Genomic DNA, 15,289 nt, shown 5'->3' with positions numbered 1-15,289 from the left:
GCCTCCAAGAGGAAGTCATTGTAATGTTAAGTAAATGAGTCAGCCATCCAGTCTAATAAAGTAAATGAACATACATGTACTCCGAAAACCGGAGCCTCTAGCACCATCAGAGGACAACTTGTGTGTTCAATATAACTTCGCGCCAGGAAGTCATGGGCTGCAGCATATATATCCCAATTCCCTAGGATTCCGTGCGCAGCTCCACAGGCCATAATCCCGATACCAGAACAGTCCAACTCATGAGCCACTAAGGGACTCATTAGTCGATCATAATCCAGGGCAGGAGACGCAGTGTTTGACAGGCACAAATCCAGAGCCCATTCGAATGGACAATCTAGGCAATGGTAAACAGGTTGCAATCAAGTAAAGTATGAAAACCGGAAGGACAATCCATAGGCTACGCTCTAAGTGGCCATAGTATTCAAGCATCCAGGTGCGCAGTTGAAGCAGCCGGGGCAGGCTGTCGTGTGACACAGATCGTGCAGCCATTGCGGAGCAAACAAATCAACAGCAGCACACTAGCAGTCAAGGCGAGAATTAACCAAAGCCCGCCAAAGATGCTGGAAAAAATAGAATGAAAAAATACCGGTATCACACCAAATATTGTTTGGAACGAGGTCACAAGGCCGGAGCCCACAATTTTGAAAAAATGTACAAAGCCAGTTGTTGGCGAGGCATTGGATATAGTGTGAATCAGAGCAACGAAATGAAGGGGGGGATCAGTATTTAAAAGAGCGTGCACCTCGGTGCGGGTGTTTGCTACGTGAAGGACAAATGTTTCACGAGAGGAAGTCTGGGCGACTTCTTTTTGAGACAATAGAGCCCTTATTCTGCTCATCTTGTTGAACTCTGCTTTCAATGTTGGTATGGAAGGCCAGATGGATACCTCCAGTCTCCCATGCGGGAGTGGGAAAAGGACATTCTTACAACAGACTACTCGTTGGGAGACCGTTACAATGTACGGACTCCCGCAGCATGCCTCATTATTTAGAAGCAAATAACTACCGTTAGCTAATAACGTGAAAGTGGGTGTAATTGCTGGCACAGGATTTCCCTTCAGAATGCAAGCTAAATTTGGTGCGTGAACGTTGCATACGCCATGCAATTGGATGTTCCTTCAAACTACAGAGTGATCAGGTGTGGAAGTGCAATCCTCTCCTTTTAATTATACCTCTTTGCCCTCTCTCATGCACCTGTATGTAAATGGGAGTGGCCGAACTTTATGTAGGAAAGCGGTACCCAGTGGTTCATATCTGCCTAAGGCATAGTGTTTCATACATGAACTGAAATTAAACAATGGAAATGGTAAATTGATTAATCCATGGATAAGCCACACAGCTGAGTTCGATTCGGCCATAGAGAATGGTAAAGGTTCCAACTTTTCAATATGCAATAATGAATATGTCGCATCCTTCATGGACATGAACTGTTTATCAGTCAGATTAAACGGCAGGAATAATGATGTATTCATGTAGTTCCAGGGAACTTTCCCAGCCTTCGATGTTTGTAAAGTCAATGCAAACTGCAATATAGAACGCAATTGATTTTGACCATGGTATAAAACAGACATATCATCCTGTACAATATCCACAACAGATGAAACAATATTATCTAATGTGTAAATTCTGGAAGAAAGGGTGTTAATGCTATTATCAATGACAGCAAGTACTTTATCCAAATTTGCTTGATCGATTGCTCCTCATCTAGAAGCAGCCTCAATTTGAGATAATTTCCAAACTTCGTTGTAAACCGCGTACACCCATCTTTTGGACCTGCCACCCACAGGGCCCTTAACAAAATCATTCAAATCTACATCGTCAGTTAATTTGGAAAAATTAAGTTTAACTGACGCCAAGGTGGAGTGTTGAAGCCAATTTCCTACTGAATAGGTAGTAACCGAATGGGAAGATTCAAATCGTGGGTCTACCCTAACCTGTGTATAACAGGGGAGCAGACCCAGAAAAACGATGTTGACAGGAATCTGAACTTTTCTGCCATAATAACCATCCTTGAGGATCAAGGGTGGCAATATTAAAGGATGTATTAGTAATTAAGGACTGCAATTCATCAAGGGACATATCTGTGTGATTATCCCAGGTCGGATAAGCAGCCAGATCAGGAATAGTAGGGGAATTCATCTTTTTAGAAGTAGCCAATCCAAAGCAGGTGGTCTGAAAAATAGTAGAATTCAAAAATAACATATGGTTCGGAATAAGGCACGCACGATGCAAAGCCACAGAGCCTTGCACCTGTCAGGTTTTAGAACCCCAAACATATTTAAGATCAATGGTATCTTTCCACAGCTCATACCCCCCTATAGTTAAGTCATCCATAAAGGACTTCGAATACAGTAATTTAGTATGGGTCAGTCTAACTTTGGAAGCTGACTCGCAGCCATTTTAAAATAAAAGGCTTCAGGTTTAGATGCCCTGAATTCAGTAAAATGTCAATTTTTTCACTAGTTTTGTAGCTGCTTATAATGGGTGCTGGACAATGTTCCCATTGCGTATAATTAACGAAATTTCTAAATGTATTCGCTTTATGCAGGAAATGATTGCCATAGTGTTGGTAGCAAAACAAGTCGCCATAATTTGCTGAGTCTAAATACAAATCTTCAGAATCAAAAGCAGCATAATAGTTCAAATCAGAAAAAAGAGCCTCTACGGCTTGGACATCCCAATCATCAGAGCGTATGTTTTGTTTCACAACATCCCCCATAGAAACACGAAGCACTTTGGGAACATTAATCACCTCTGTGGGGCAATGAATTTGAAATTTAACAGCATTCCATACAATCCCATCCAACACAGGCCAGGCAGTAATGTTAACAAAAGTCTGGTCCCTTTTTATGATGTGTGATGAGTGGGGAGCCAAAGTTCCATCAATTAATCTAATTGCAGATCTTTCTTTAAGATAATGTCCATTCACTAGACAATCACAAATCCAATGGACATGAACAAAAAAAATAGATATGAGCACTAGCCAAATGTAAGTCCATGGGGTAATTAAAAAATGTCTCTTAAACCAAAAAGCAAAAATAGAAATTTTCGATGGGGCATTTGATGTTGTAGAGTTAGTGTCAAATGAAAAACGTGACTGTTCAACTGAACTTGATTGCCCACCAGGCAACAACACATCTGTGGGATAGGTATACTCAGTATCTTCATGGGGACCACCAGCCGGTGGAGTCAATAAAGGATTAGTAACTGTATGCATCACAATGACAATGTCAGGCCTGTTGGTATGTCCCGGAGCCAAAACAGAATTTCTCAGCATTGCTGGACAAGAGACCGCTGGAGTCATACTAAGAAGAATCGGCCACTCGTCATAGTTTGACATTGTCAATGGAGATGCACCTGTTATCCTTGCAACCAGGAAATGGAGGTAAAATGACTGTTCTTGTACCCTGCACGCCAAGCACTGGAACCGGTGCACGATAAGAGGGGCCAAACTCCTCCTTGTTCTCCACCTTCTCACGGACCAGGTCACCAACTCGAGGTAGCCAGCCAACTACCGGAATCTAAAGTGCAGCATCAGTTGTGGATGGCAAGTGTTCCTTTGCAAGACTGTCTCGAGTCTCTTGTAGATTCTGTAATACAGCAGAATGATCATCTACGTCAAAGGGTGCGGCCGACGCCGCCATGTCTAGACCAAGGTTCGGGACAAACCTCTTTATGCCAAAGAGCATTTTGTATGGGGTCTGCCCACCCAGAGGTTTTCTAGGGAGATTATTGAGTGCACGTTGAACGCTATACAAATGGGCCAACCAGTTCCTGCCAGTACCTAAAGCCCTAGCTGTCTGGGATTGCTTTAAGTCACAGTTCATTCGCTCCACAACACTATTGCCCTCAGGCCGGTATGGAGACAAAAAGTTGACTTGGATCCCCAAAGATCTCATGGCATCCTTGTACGCCTTCGAGGCGAACGCTGGAGCCTGGTCTGAATGGAGGGTACCACATGCAAAAATTCCCACAAAGACACAATCCCTGATGAGTTCGAGCATCAGCACTCCTTTGCGGCCAGACCCATAGAAAACGTGTGCACGAATCCACCAACTAAGATGTACTTATACACAGTGTCAGAGGAGAAAGGACTGCACTGATCCAAATAAACACACCCAAGTGGTTTATTAGATATGTAAAACTGTGTTTGAGGTGGACGCGCAGCAGTCGAAGGTTTAATCTGCTGGCAAATGTCACAATTGAGGACATAAGCACGAGTCTGTTTATACAATCCGCGACACCAGTAACGTTGTAAGATAGTAACAGTCGCAGAGACTCCGGCATGGGCAGAAGCCATACCTTCGTGAGCGGCTCTTATCAGGGAAAGCCTGCAGTCCGCGTTGGGAATCAATCCGTCACCAACGTTGTTAATTCTCATGTAGAGAACTTTATCAGGACTTAAATGATAAGAGTATTTGGAAGGGAAACCTCTAGGGTAATTATCGCCCTTCTCTGTAGCAGCAATAGCTGCCAAGATGTCATCATCAATCTTACTTTTGGATCTTGTAACTGCTGCTACTAGATATGTTGCAACTGCAGTTTTCGCTGCTTCGTCAGCTAAGCTGTTCCCGACAGCGTGGACACCAACTCGCTGGTGCCCAAGAGTGTGAATCACATTCACGAGAGGCAGATTCTGTTTAAGTTATGCCACTCGAACCCAAAGCATTTTATGCTTAATTGTGCTACCCTTGGAATCACGATATTCATTTTGAGACCAAAAGAATAAATTGTCATTAAAAGACTAAACACAGTAAAACGAGTCACTCACTAGAAGAGTTGTAACCCGTGGATCAGCAAACTCCAGTGCAAGCACAAGAGCACGTAGCTCTGCCAACTGTGCGGTACAATCACCCAATGACTGCGTATGCATGACATCAGACTTGAATTCACCATTCACGAAAGTACCAGCCACAATTGCGCAGGCTGCTGAATAAGCATGCTTTGATTCCGTTGCCGGTTGCGCAGAACCGTCTGTGTATATGACACAATGGTAATCCTCAAGTGGGCGCGAAGACAGAGGAGCTGGATAAACTAATTCATACTGCAAGTACTCCTGAGTCTGCAATGAGGCATCAAAGATGTAGGTGACATACGGTGATGTCAAGGAAGTGGCCCAATGTATCCAACGTGGATGCAAAGCTTTAGAATTAGGTACACTGGCTTTCGTCACTGCCTCAAGAGCAGGATACGGTGTGACAACCAACATGCGTTTCCCCTGCGACAGTGCTCTCTTCAAGAATTGCCATCTGCACTGCAGTCAAAACTTTTTTGACAGTGGAAAAACGCATCTCAGCCGAAGTGTACAGGTGTGATTTGTAAGCAATGGGGACTGTATCGCCCTCATTGAGCGTAAAGTACGTGAAACACACTGCACCAGGCACAATTCTTATTACTAGGTTAGTGAGGTTATCACGTGTCAGTAAATTTTTCGAAGCAAGAAGGTCAGCCTGCAAACATTACAAGATAGCTGAATGTTCTGGCAGCCAGCTCGATTTGGAAAAATTAGGTTGTACCAAGGCATATAGAGGCTTGATACGCTGGGCATAATCGGGAACATAAGTACGCCCGAAATTTTGAAAACCCAGCAAAGATTGTAGTTTTGTCAGTGTTGTCGGAGCACGCAAACATGTGCACTCCTCCAGGGAGTGGGGGGCTAATCCTCGACCTTCATTGTTGAGTACTGTTGGACTTAGCCCTTCTGGCAAGTTCACCCCTAGAACGTTTTGCATTTATCCTAGCCTTTTTCCTATGTTGTATTGGTGGTTTTAGGCCTCTAGGCGCTTTTACACTGTGTCCCAGTGGAAAGTGTGTGTGCTCTGTGTATGTTTTAGTGAGACTGACCTGCCCTCCCATGGGAATGCATGGGGGATCTGAGTGGCCGTGTTAAGTCCTGATGTGAGAGGAGTGCAGGGTAGAGTTTGGTATGTGCGAACTCGTGAGATTGAATGCTGCGCAATGATGTGTGCGGCGTTACTGTGTCTAGTGTAGAAGTGCCGCTTCTAGAAGCTGGCATGTCTGTGTAATAAATGTGCAGTGACTGTCTGGCTTTTGATTGGCTGGTGTGCCTGGCTCCAGGAGTCAGGATGGGTCTGCCCCGGTGGTGAATGGAGAGATCTGCATGTTGATGGCAGGGAGGAGTACACCTGGGACCTGAATAGGGCTGGGCTTTCCCTCCACAATGCTGGCTCCACCCCCTGTGGTGCGTCTGATGTCCCTGGCCTGTCCTGTGAATAGGGAGAGGGGCTGAGCAAAACAAAGTGCTCAGGAACCAGTTGCATCTGGTTTGCCCCTTCCCTGCACCTTTGGAGACAAAGGATTTTGTGTATAAAAGAGGGGCTGTGAACCCATGAAAATGTTTTTGTTCTTGTGTTCTGACTTGAATCTACCAGGGGAGTGCTGCTGCTGGGGCCCAGGGGAAGGCTTGCCTCCCTAGGCCCTGCCCAGCCCCTGGATGCTGGAGGACTTATTTTGGACCCACCTGCCTGGCCTGAGGATGGTTGGGAGACTGTCCTTGCCCTTCATTCCTAAGGACTTATTATTTTTGATTGCTGAGGACTTTGTATTTTACCCCTAGTGCTGGGTGAGTGCTTTGGTTCTTTTCCTACAGAGCGCTTTGTTTTTCCCTTACAGCGCTGGCGGCGATCCTTGTCGAGGGAACCCTGATGAAGGGATTCCCCCCATAGGGTGTTTTGCGGGTGCCCACCCCGCTTATAGGTTTGGTGTTTATGGCGGGTGCCCACCTCGCATTTGGCCTGCTTCGCGAGTGCCAGCCCCGCTTATGCCTCCTTTCCGTGGCGGAAGCCCACCCCGCACTTTGCCGCAAGAAATTATCACCGCCGCTGGCCCGATCGCGAAAGGAAGTCCGGCGTGTCCGCCTGACTTTGGGCGGGACCTCGCCGATGTCATTTCTGCCTTCCCCCAGCTGGGAGAAGGCAACGCCAAAGTCTGGAGCCCGCAGCCTGTGGTGAGGGAGGCGGAGGTGGGCGCGAGGCACAGTGTCGGTGCCTGCCCCCCTCCGCCCGAGTGGAAGCGCCGCTGGAGCCTTCCCAGAGAAGAGAGCGGAGCCTTTCAGCTACCCTGGTGAGTAGGACCAGGTGAAGCTACGCCTCATCCTGAAGCGAGACATTGTGTGGCGTGGCTCCCATGAGTGAGGGGAGCCCCGGAGACAGAGTCCTGCCCGCAGTCCTTAGAAAGGAGACTTTGTCCGCTGTACGGAGTCCCTGGGGGGGGGGGGGGGGCTCCCTGTGTGCCTGTTTGAGGCACAAGCGCCAGCGCGCTCCATTAGGGGCATGATTTGGTTAAAGCTCCCGTGTGCCCCAAGAGGGGCTAGTTGTTTTAAGGGCCCTTGCTTCTACTTGCTGGCTATTTATTTTAAAGAGCCCCCAACAGGGCTCAGAGGGCACCGTTGTGCCAGGGCCCCTTTCGTCCTTCCCCCACAGTTCATTGGGGGACACATGTTTGTGACCAGAGCCAGATGGCTCCCACATTTTGCGCATTGATTGTTCTAGAGCCTAGAGGGCCCCAATGATTGGCGCTTATTGATTTCAGGAGCCCGTGCGCTCCATGGGGACATGTTGTTTTCTGAGCCAGATGGCTCCAACGTGGGGCACATTGGTTTCAAGGGCCATTGAGAGCCCATGCCTCATCTTTAACTTCCACAGCTGCGCAGCACTTAGTGCCAGCTGCAGCTTTTAGGCCCTGTTCTTGTCCCCAGCTGCCCAGCAAGTAGTGGGCAGCTGCTACGTTTAGGTTCTGGTGCAACCTGGACCCTAATGTGATTTAGGTGCTATTGTGATTTATATACTAATGCTTTGGGTGTTAGGAAATGTACCGTGTGTAGTATGTTTTGCGCACTGTGTGTTTTACACCTCCAGCTAATAGCTGGACAGTGGTCCATGTGGCCCTGTCTTGTGTAAATAGTCCCCTGTAAAATTCTGCCCAGTGCCAGTTGGCACAGTGTAAATTGGGATTATCATCTAATGTGTTTATTATAATACAAAGGCTATTTTTTATATATAACATTGTGTGGTGTTTCTTTTGTGGTGGGCCTAGGGTGTTGTTGCTGTGTGCGCGCGCAAACGCTTTACACATTGCCTCCGGGATAAGCCTGACTGCTAGTGCCAAGCTACCAAGGGGGGTGAGCAGGGGTTATCTTTGGCATGTAACTCCCCAACCCTGACTTAGAGTGGTGGTCTCTGCCTGGCTTTGGCGCAAACCTTAGCCAACCAGAAATCCCATTTCTAACCAGTTCATAGCCCAAAAACAACACTGTATACTCTGCAATGTGTGACTTTGCAAAGTTGAATTTGTATCTGAAGTCCGCAAACATAACAATGATGCGGACAACGCGACACAGATGCGGCCATAATTTGTCTGTGAGATAGATATCAACATAAGAGTACGCATCAGGGTCAATGCTCTCTAACAGAGATTATACGTGCGGCAAAGACGCCAGGGCTGTTTTTATAGCCCATGGCTAATCTCTTAAACTGTTTTTGTTTGCCGCCAGAAGTAAAGGCTGTCCATTGACTACTAATAGAGGACAGATTATGGCTGAAAAAGCCATTAGATATGTCAAGTGTGGTCTTAAACCTTTTTCTCACAAGACTATCAACGAGGGCAGAACTGTGGGTATTCTGTACAGCACAAGTCTGACAATGAGAGTTCAAATGCCAGTAATACAAAACTATGCAGTACGACCCATCAGGTTTAGTGACCGTGAATAGAGGGTTATTCATTGGTGATACACAGGTTTCAATAACACCTTGATATTCCATTTGTTGAAGGATTTCTGCGACGTGAGATCTAGCTTTGCGGCGCATGGGATATTGGGGTTGCAGCTGGGGCATAGACCGTAAAGGAATCTCATGGCTTGGCGACAATTTATCCCACCCAACCTGAGTACGGTACAAAGCCGGAGCAAGCACCTGGGTCCACTCTTCTGCAAATTTTTGAGCGTGATCCTTTGGCACTGTGTGCGCGAAGGACGGGAGGATTACCTCCTCCCCTCTAGGAGCGGCCAAAATGAAAGCTGGGGGCCAGTCCGCCTCTGCTAATAGAATGTCATATGTAAAGGTCAGATTATCCCAAAAAATCCCTTGTATTGTACGTTGTATGTCACCTTCAATTAAAAGGACTGTTATAAAGTCTGTCAGGGGGAGCCACTCTAGTATCCACAGTTTCTACAGTAACGAACGTGTGAGTTGCTGTTGCCTCCAGATATGGACGCAGTGCTTGCCGCACTACTGTAACCTCCGCTGCGCTGTCGAGCAGCGTTAGTGCCCATGTCAGGTTCCGAAGCTGCGTTCTCACTATCTGTGGCATACCTCGCTGCTAATGCAGCAACTTTCTTCTTCTGAAACAGGGGACGATGACGTGGTGCAAACTCGTCCTGCTTGCCCTTACCATCAGGCTGACGGGGTTTCTCACGTCCTTGTTGGGCCCCCCAACCTTTGCCACGTTCTCCGCCACCGGACTGCGAGGCTGATGTTTCCTGTGAAGAACGAGGAGAACGTTGTCCAGTAACCTGAAATCTATCAGGTGACCTAATTCTAGTGCGATCGCGCAAATCATATGTGCGTTCACTAGTCGCCTGTACCGGTGACGCAGGACGAGACCCCTGTTTCTGTTGCTGCTTTCCTAGTTTTAGTTCTCCAATACTGTTTAGGAAAAGCTGGACGATCGTCTTTGAAAAACGAACCCACCTTAGTTTGCTGATGCACATCTGCGATTTGAATAGTAGGCGTAATCCCTAAAATATTGAGGCCTATTGTTCTAAATGCCTCCGCAAAAATTTTAGGCAACTCCCAGGGTTTATCGATGTCTACGAGGGCTAGACCATTCGCCTCTTGAAAGTGAACCGCATCTCCCTAGAGGTTACCAAGGATGAGTGGCAACCACGTCGAAATACTGCTTCCAGCTGGTCAAATTTCTCAGCAAGCCAATAATGTAAATCGTGCTTAATCTGGGAGCGCTTGCCCATTACTGAATTAAATATAACGGGACTAATAACAATCCGAGCAGGACCAGCTGGTTGTCCCGCAACAGGAGCCCCAACCTGCACATTGCATGAAACGTATTGCACTAAAGCCCGATGTACTGTTATCAGGGCTGTATGGAGTACACGTAACTCATCCACCATAGCATTTAAATAATGAGGATGAGGTGTAAATCCGGCCAGTACCGGCCAAGTGGCCCCTGGAATGGACAAAGGGCCCAAACGAACCGGTGTAACAGTGTGTGGGAGGGCGCTATTAAACCAAATACGATGCTGCCAAGCCGAAATAGGAATCTCCTGCGTCCTATATGGCGTATAATTCGCTGGGACCTGTGTGGGAGTATAGGAGTGAAACGTACTATGGTCCGCATAGTTACCCAAGAGTAAAACAACTCGTAGGGATATGACGCATCGGCACTCGCCACAAAGATAACAGCCATCCCATCGTCCGGCACCCCGAATGACGCCGGAGAGGTGCTCGGCTATGCGCCGCAATAGGCACCGCAGCCATAAGGACACAGCATAGAAAAACAATCCATTATAACAGTAGCACAAGGGTTCAAAATAGAAAAACCTTTTTAATTGACAAGCTTGATTGAACCTATAGAGTAACTATTAGGTAGGTCAAAACAGTCACTCCTGTTATCCGGAAACCAGAGTAAGGGCGTCGTGGACTAATATAAGCACTACTAAGGCATCTCAAATTATGAGACCAAACGTTAGGTGCGCCATGTTGCAGGGATTCTGCTCATGCTCAGAACTATGCGCAGGAAACCAGGACCTCAATGAATTGCGGTGTACCAAAAACTCACCTCAGTACACAGAACCCCTATCTGACTAGCATCAGTGTCTCATTCGTTCTCCGTATCATCTCGAAGCTACCAATGATTAGACAACCCAGAACATGCGACTTAGAGTACTCTCAGGAATGGTGGGAATTAGAAATACCTGTTTGTTGTTATTCTCGTATCAGTCCACAACGAGAGTAATCAGAGACACAGGAAAGTTTAAAATTTTTATTTTATAAACTACGTGTCTTAAGATGCAGTACTTTGGCTAACATAAGCAGACAAATGATTAAGAATAAAACCATCAGCATTGTTACAATAGCATAGAAAATGAAGGGAGAAATCATGTTACAAATGATAGTGGAATACAACCACCCTCCCTTCGCTAGTAAGCTAGTATTATTAGACTAATAGAAGGTCTCTAGGTTTGAATGGGGAACCCCATACCGTAAATATCAGCTTAGGTGAATCACATCACATGATCAGCTTTGCTCTGTGTCTGGAAAAAGTCTTCTCCAAAGTGTGTATCTCATGCATGCAAACTGCAATATTAAAGGCGCTCGAACTTCAGATATTTGCAGCTGTGTGCGTGTTATGGCTAGAGCGTGGGCCGATCAACCTGAATTCAAAAGCATACATTGTTTGTTGGCACTGACTGTTTCTGCACATAATGTTCAGACCAAGGTCGCGGTGCACGTCTAGGGATGTGAACAACACACCGTTCTCATGTGAAGAAAAAGCAAGCAAGCAGTTTTCATATAAAAACATCTATCTGCAGTGTCGTGTGCAAAAGTGGCAAGATGGCGTTTTAACTTTTAAGACGCTTATGCTAACATAGCCATGTGTGTACCTGGACCTCCGTCTCCACTACACCATCCCTTGATCGGACCACGAACAAATAGGGATACAATTTAGGAACGCCGAGTTCAAGTTCGACAGTAACAGAACCAGGTGCATGTATTGTAAGTCCATATAAATGGCAGTGAAAGTTCGAAAAACCAGCGTAAAAAATGAAAAAGAGAGTGGAAAAAAATGTAACCTCTCGCAAAAGGCTCGGCAGAGCCTAAATGGCGAGTCAACAAAAAAAAAAAACTCAAAATGTGTAGTTTAAATATCGGAAGTGGGACGACTTCCAAGTTAATCCATCAACGTGTAAGCACAATAAGTAGCGACAGCCTCCAAGAGGAAGTCATTATAATGTTCGGTAAAAGTTTCCGCCATCCAGTCTAACAAAGTAAATGAACATGCATGTTCCTCGATAACTGGAGCCTCTAGCACAATCGGAGGGCAACTTGCGTGTTCTTCAAGGTAACTTCTTGCCAAGAAGTCATACGCTGCCGTATAGATGTCCCAATTCCTCGGACACCATGTGCCGCTCCACAGGCTATAATCCTGATACCAGAACAGTCCAACTCATGAGCCACTAATGGACTCCTCAGTCGATCATAATCCGGGGCAGAGACAGAGTTCGACGGGCACAAATTCAGAGCCCATTCGAAGGGACAATCTAGGCAATGAAAAACAGGTTGTACGCAAGTAAAGTAAGAAAATCAGAAGGACAATCCGTAGGCTATGCTTAAAGTGGCCAGTGCAACGTTCCATAATATTCAAGCATCCGGTTACGAAAATGGAGCAGCCTGGGCAGGCTGTCGTGGCCACATATTGTGCAGCCATTGCGCAGCAAGCAGAGCAACAGGAGCACACCAGCCGTGAGGGCGAGAATCAACGGGAGCCCGCGAAAGATGCTGGAAAAAATAGAATGAAAAAATGCGGGTATCACAACAAAGATTGTTTGGAAAGACATCACGAGGCCGGAGCCCACATCTTTAAAAAAAAATGCGCCAAGCCAGTTGTTGACGAGGCATTGAATATAGTGTGAATCAGATCACCGAAATGAAGGTGGAGATCAGTATTTAAAAGCGCATGCACTTCGGTGCGGGTGTTTGCTACGTGAAGGACAAACCTTTCACAGGAGGAAGTCAGAGCCACTTCTTTTTGAGACGAAAGAGCCCTTATTCTGCTCATCTTGTTGAACTCTGCTTTCAAGATTGGGATGGAAGGCCAGATGGATACCTCCAGCCTCCCATGCGGGGCGGGAAAAGGACATTTTTACAGCAGACTACTCGTTGTGAGACGGTCACAATGTAGGGAATTCCCACTAGCATTCCGCAGCAAGCCTCATTTAAAAGCAAATAACTACTGTTAGCTAATAATGTAAAATTGGGCGTTATAGCTGGCACTGGAATCCCTTTTAGAACGCAAGCTAAATTCGGTGCCTGAACGTTGTATGCACCATGCAATTAATTGGATGTGCCTACAGACTACTGAGTAATCAAGTGTAAGTGCATTCCTCACCTTTCTAATAAACCTCTTTACCTTCTCTCATGCATCTGTATGTAAATGGGAGTGACCAAACTTCATGCAGAAAAGCAGTACCCAATGGTTCATATCTGCCTAGGGCATAATGTTTCATAAAGGAACTGAACTTAAACAAAGGGAATGGCAAGGTGAGTAACCCGTGGATAAGCCACACAGCGGAGTTCAATTCGGCCACAGAGAAAGGCAAAGGTTCCAACTTTTCAATATGCAGTAACAAGTATGTTGCATCTTTTATGGACATGAACTGTTTTGCAGTCAGATTAAACGGCAGGAATAAAGATGATGTATTCATGTAGTCCCAGGGAACTTTCCCAGCCTTCAACGTTTGCAAAGTCAATGCAAACTGCATTATAGAACGCAATTGATTTTGGCCACGATATAAAACAGACCTATCATCCTGTAAAATATCCACAAAAGATGAAACAATATTATCTAATGTGTAAATTCTGGAAGAAAGGGTGTTAATGCTATTATCGATAACAGCTAGCACTTTTTCAATTAATAGATCAATAGCTCTCAATCTGGAGGATGCTTTAATTTGCGATAATTTCCAAACTTCGTTATAAATAGCATATACCCATCTTTTCGACCTGCCACCCACAGGACCCTTAACAAAATCATTCAAATCTATTTTGTCATACAATTTTGATAAATGAAGTTTAACAGATGCCAAGGTGGAATGTTGCAGCCAGTTCTGACATAACTTCCCTACAGAATAGATAGTAACCGAATGGGAAGATTCAAAGCGTGGCTCCACTCTAACCTGTGTATATCCAGGGTATAGACCCAGAAAACTATGTTGACAGGAATCTGAGCTCTTCTGCCATATCAACCATCCTTCACGATTTAAATTGGAAATGTTGAAGGATGTGTTAGTAATATGACTGCAACGCCTCAAGGGACAGATCTGTGTGATTATCCCATTTCGGGTAAGCACCCAGATCAGGAACAGAGGGGAAATCTTTTTAGAAGTAGCCAATCCAAGGCAGGTGGTTTGAAAAATGGTAGAATTAAAAAATAACATGTGGTTTGGGATAAGGCAAGCACGATGCAGAGCCTCCGTTCCTTGTACCTGCCATGGTTTAGAACCCCAAAGTGATTTAAGATCAATGGTATCTTTCCACAGCTCATAACCCCTTATAGTCAACTCATCCATAAACGATTTAGTCGAAGTCAGTCTAACTTTAGAAGCTGGCTCCGCAGCTAATTTAAAATAAAATGCTTCAGGGTCAGATACACTGAAATCCGTAAAATATGTAAAGTTGTTTACTAAGGTTTTAGAGCTTCCTTCAATTGGCGCCGGACAATGTTCCCATTGCGTATAATTAACACAATTTCTAAATGTTGGCTTTATTTAGGAAGTGATTACCATAGTGTTGGTAGCAAAATAGCTCCCCATAATTAGCTGTGTCCAAATACAAATCTTCAGCATCAAAGGCAGCATAATATTTCAAATCAGAAAACAGTGCCTCTATGGCCTGGACGTCCCAATCATCAGAGCGGATGTTTTGTTTCACAACATCTCCCATAGAAACACAAAGTATATTTGGGACATTAATCACCTCTGTGGGACCATGAATTTGAAATTTAACAGCATCCCACACAATCCCATCCAACACAGGCCAGGCAGTAATATTCACAAAAGTCTGGTCCCTTTTCATGATGTGCGATGAGGAGTGGGGGGCCAAAGTTCAATCAATTAGTCTAATTGCAGATCTTTTGGTGAGATAGTCCATTTATAAGACGAAAAAATACCACCAGAAATCCAAGGGACATAAACAAAAAAATACTTATGAGCAACAGCCAAATGTAAGTCCAGGGGGTATTAAAAAATGTCTCCTAAACCAAGTAGCAAAAATAGAAACTTTCGAAGGGGATTGGAAGTCATAGTGTCAAATGAAAAACGTGACTGGTCAACTGCAGTGGATTGTAAACCAGGCAACAACACATCTGTGTGATAAGCATACTCAGTATCTTCAGTTCGACCACCAGCCGGTGGAGGCAACAAAGGATTAGGAACTGTATGCATCTCGATGGCAATTTCAGGCCTGTTGGTATTTGCCGGAGCCAAAACAGAATTTCTCAGCATCGCTGGACAAGAGACCACTGGAGTCATACTAAGA

At 45.5% G+C, this 15,289-nt stretch overlaps 1 protein-coding gene across 6 annotated transcripts in view; it reads left to right on the top strand.

Moving 5' to 3' along the window:
• The window catches only part of CDC27 (cell division cycle 27), a 1,680,535-nt gene that overhangs the window by 1,508,201 nt on the left and 157,045 nt on the right, over positions 1 to 15,289 (top strand). The window lies entirely within an intron of this gene.

The sequence above is a fragment of the Triturus cristatus genome, chromosome 1_1 (genome assembly GCF_964204655.1).
Source record: "Triturus cristatus chromosome 1_1, aTriCri1.1, whole genome shotgun sequence".
NCBI lineage: Eukaryota > Metazoa > Chordata > Amphibia > Caudata > Salamandridae > Triturus > Triturus cristatus.
Note: the sequence above shows the minus strand (reverse complement) of the source record. Positions and strands in the feature narration are given on the sequence as shown.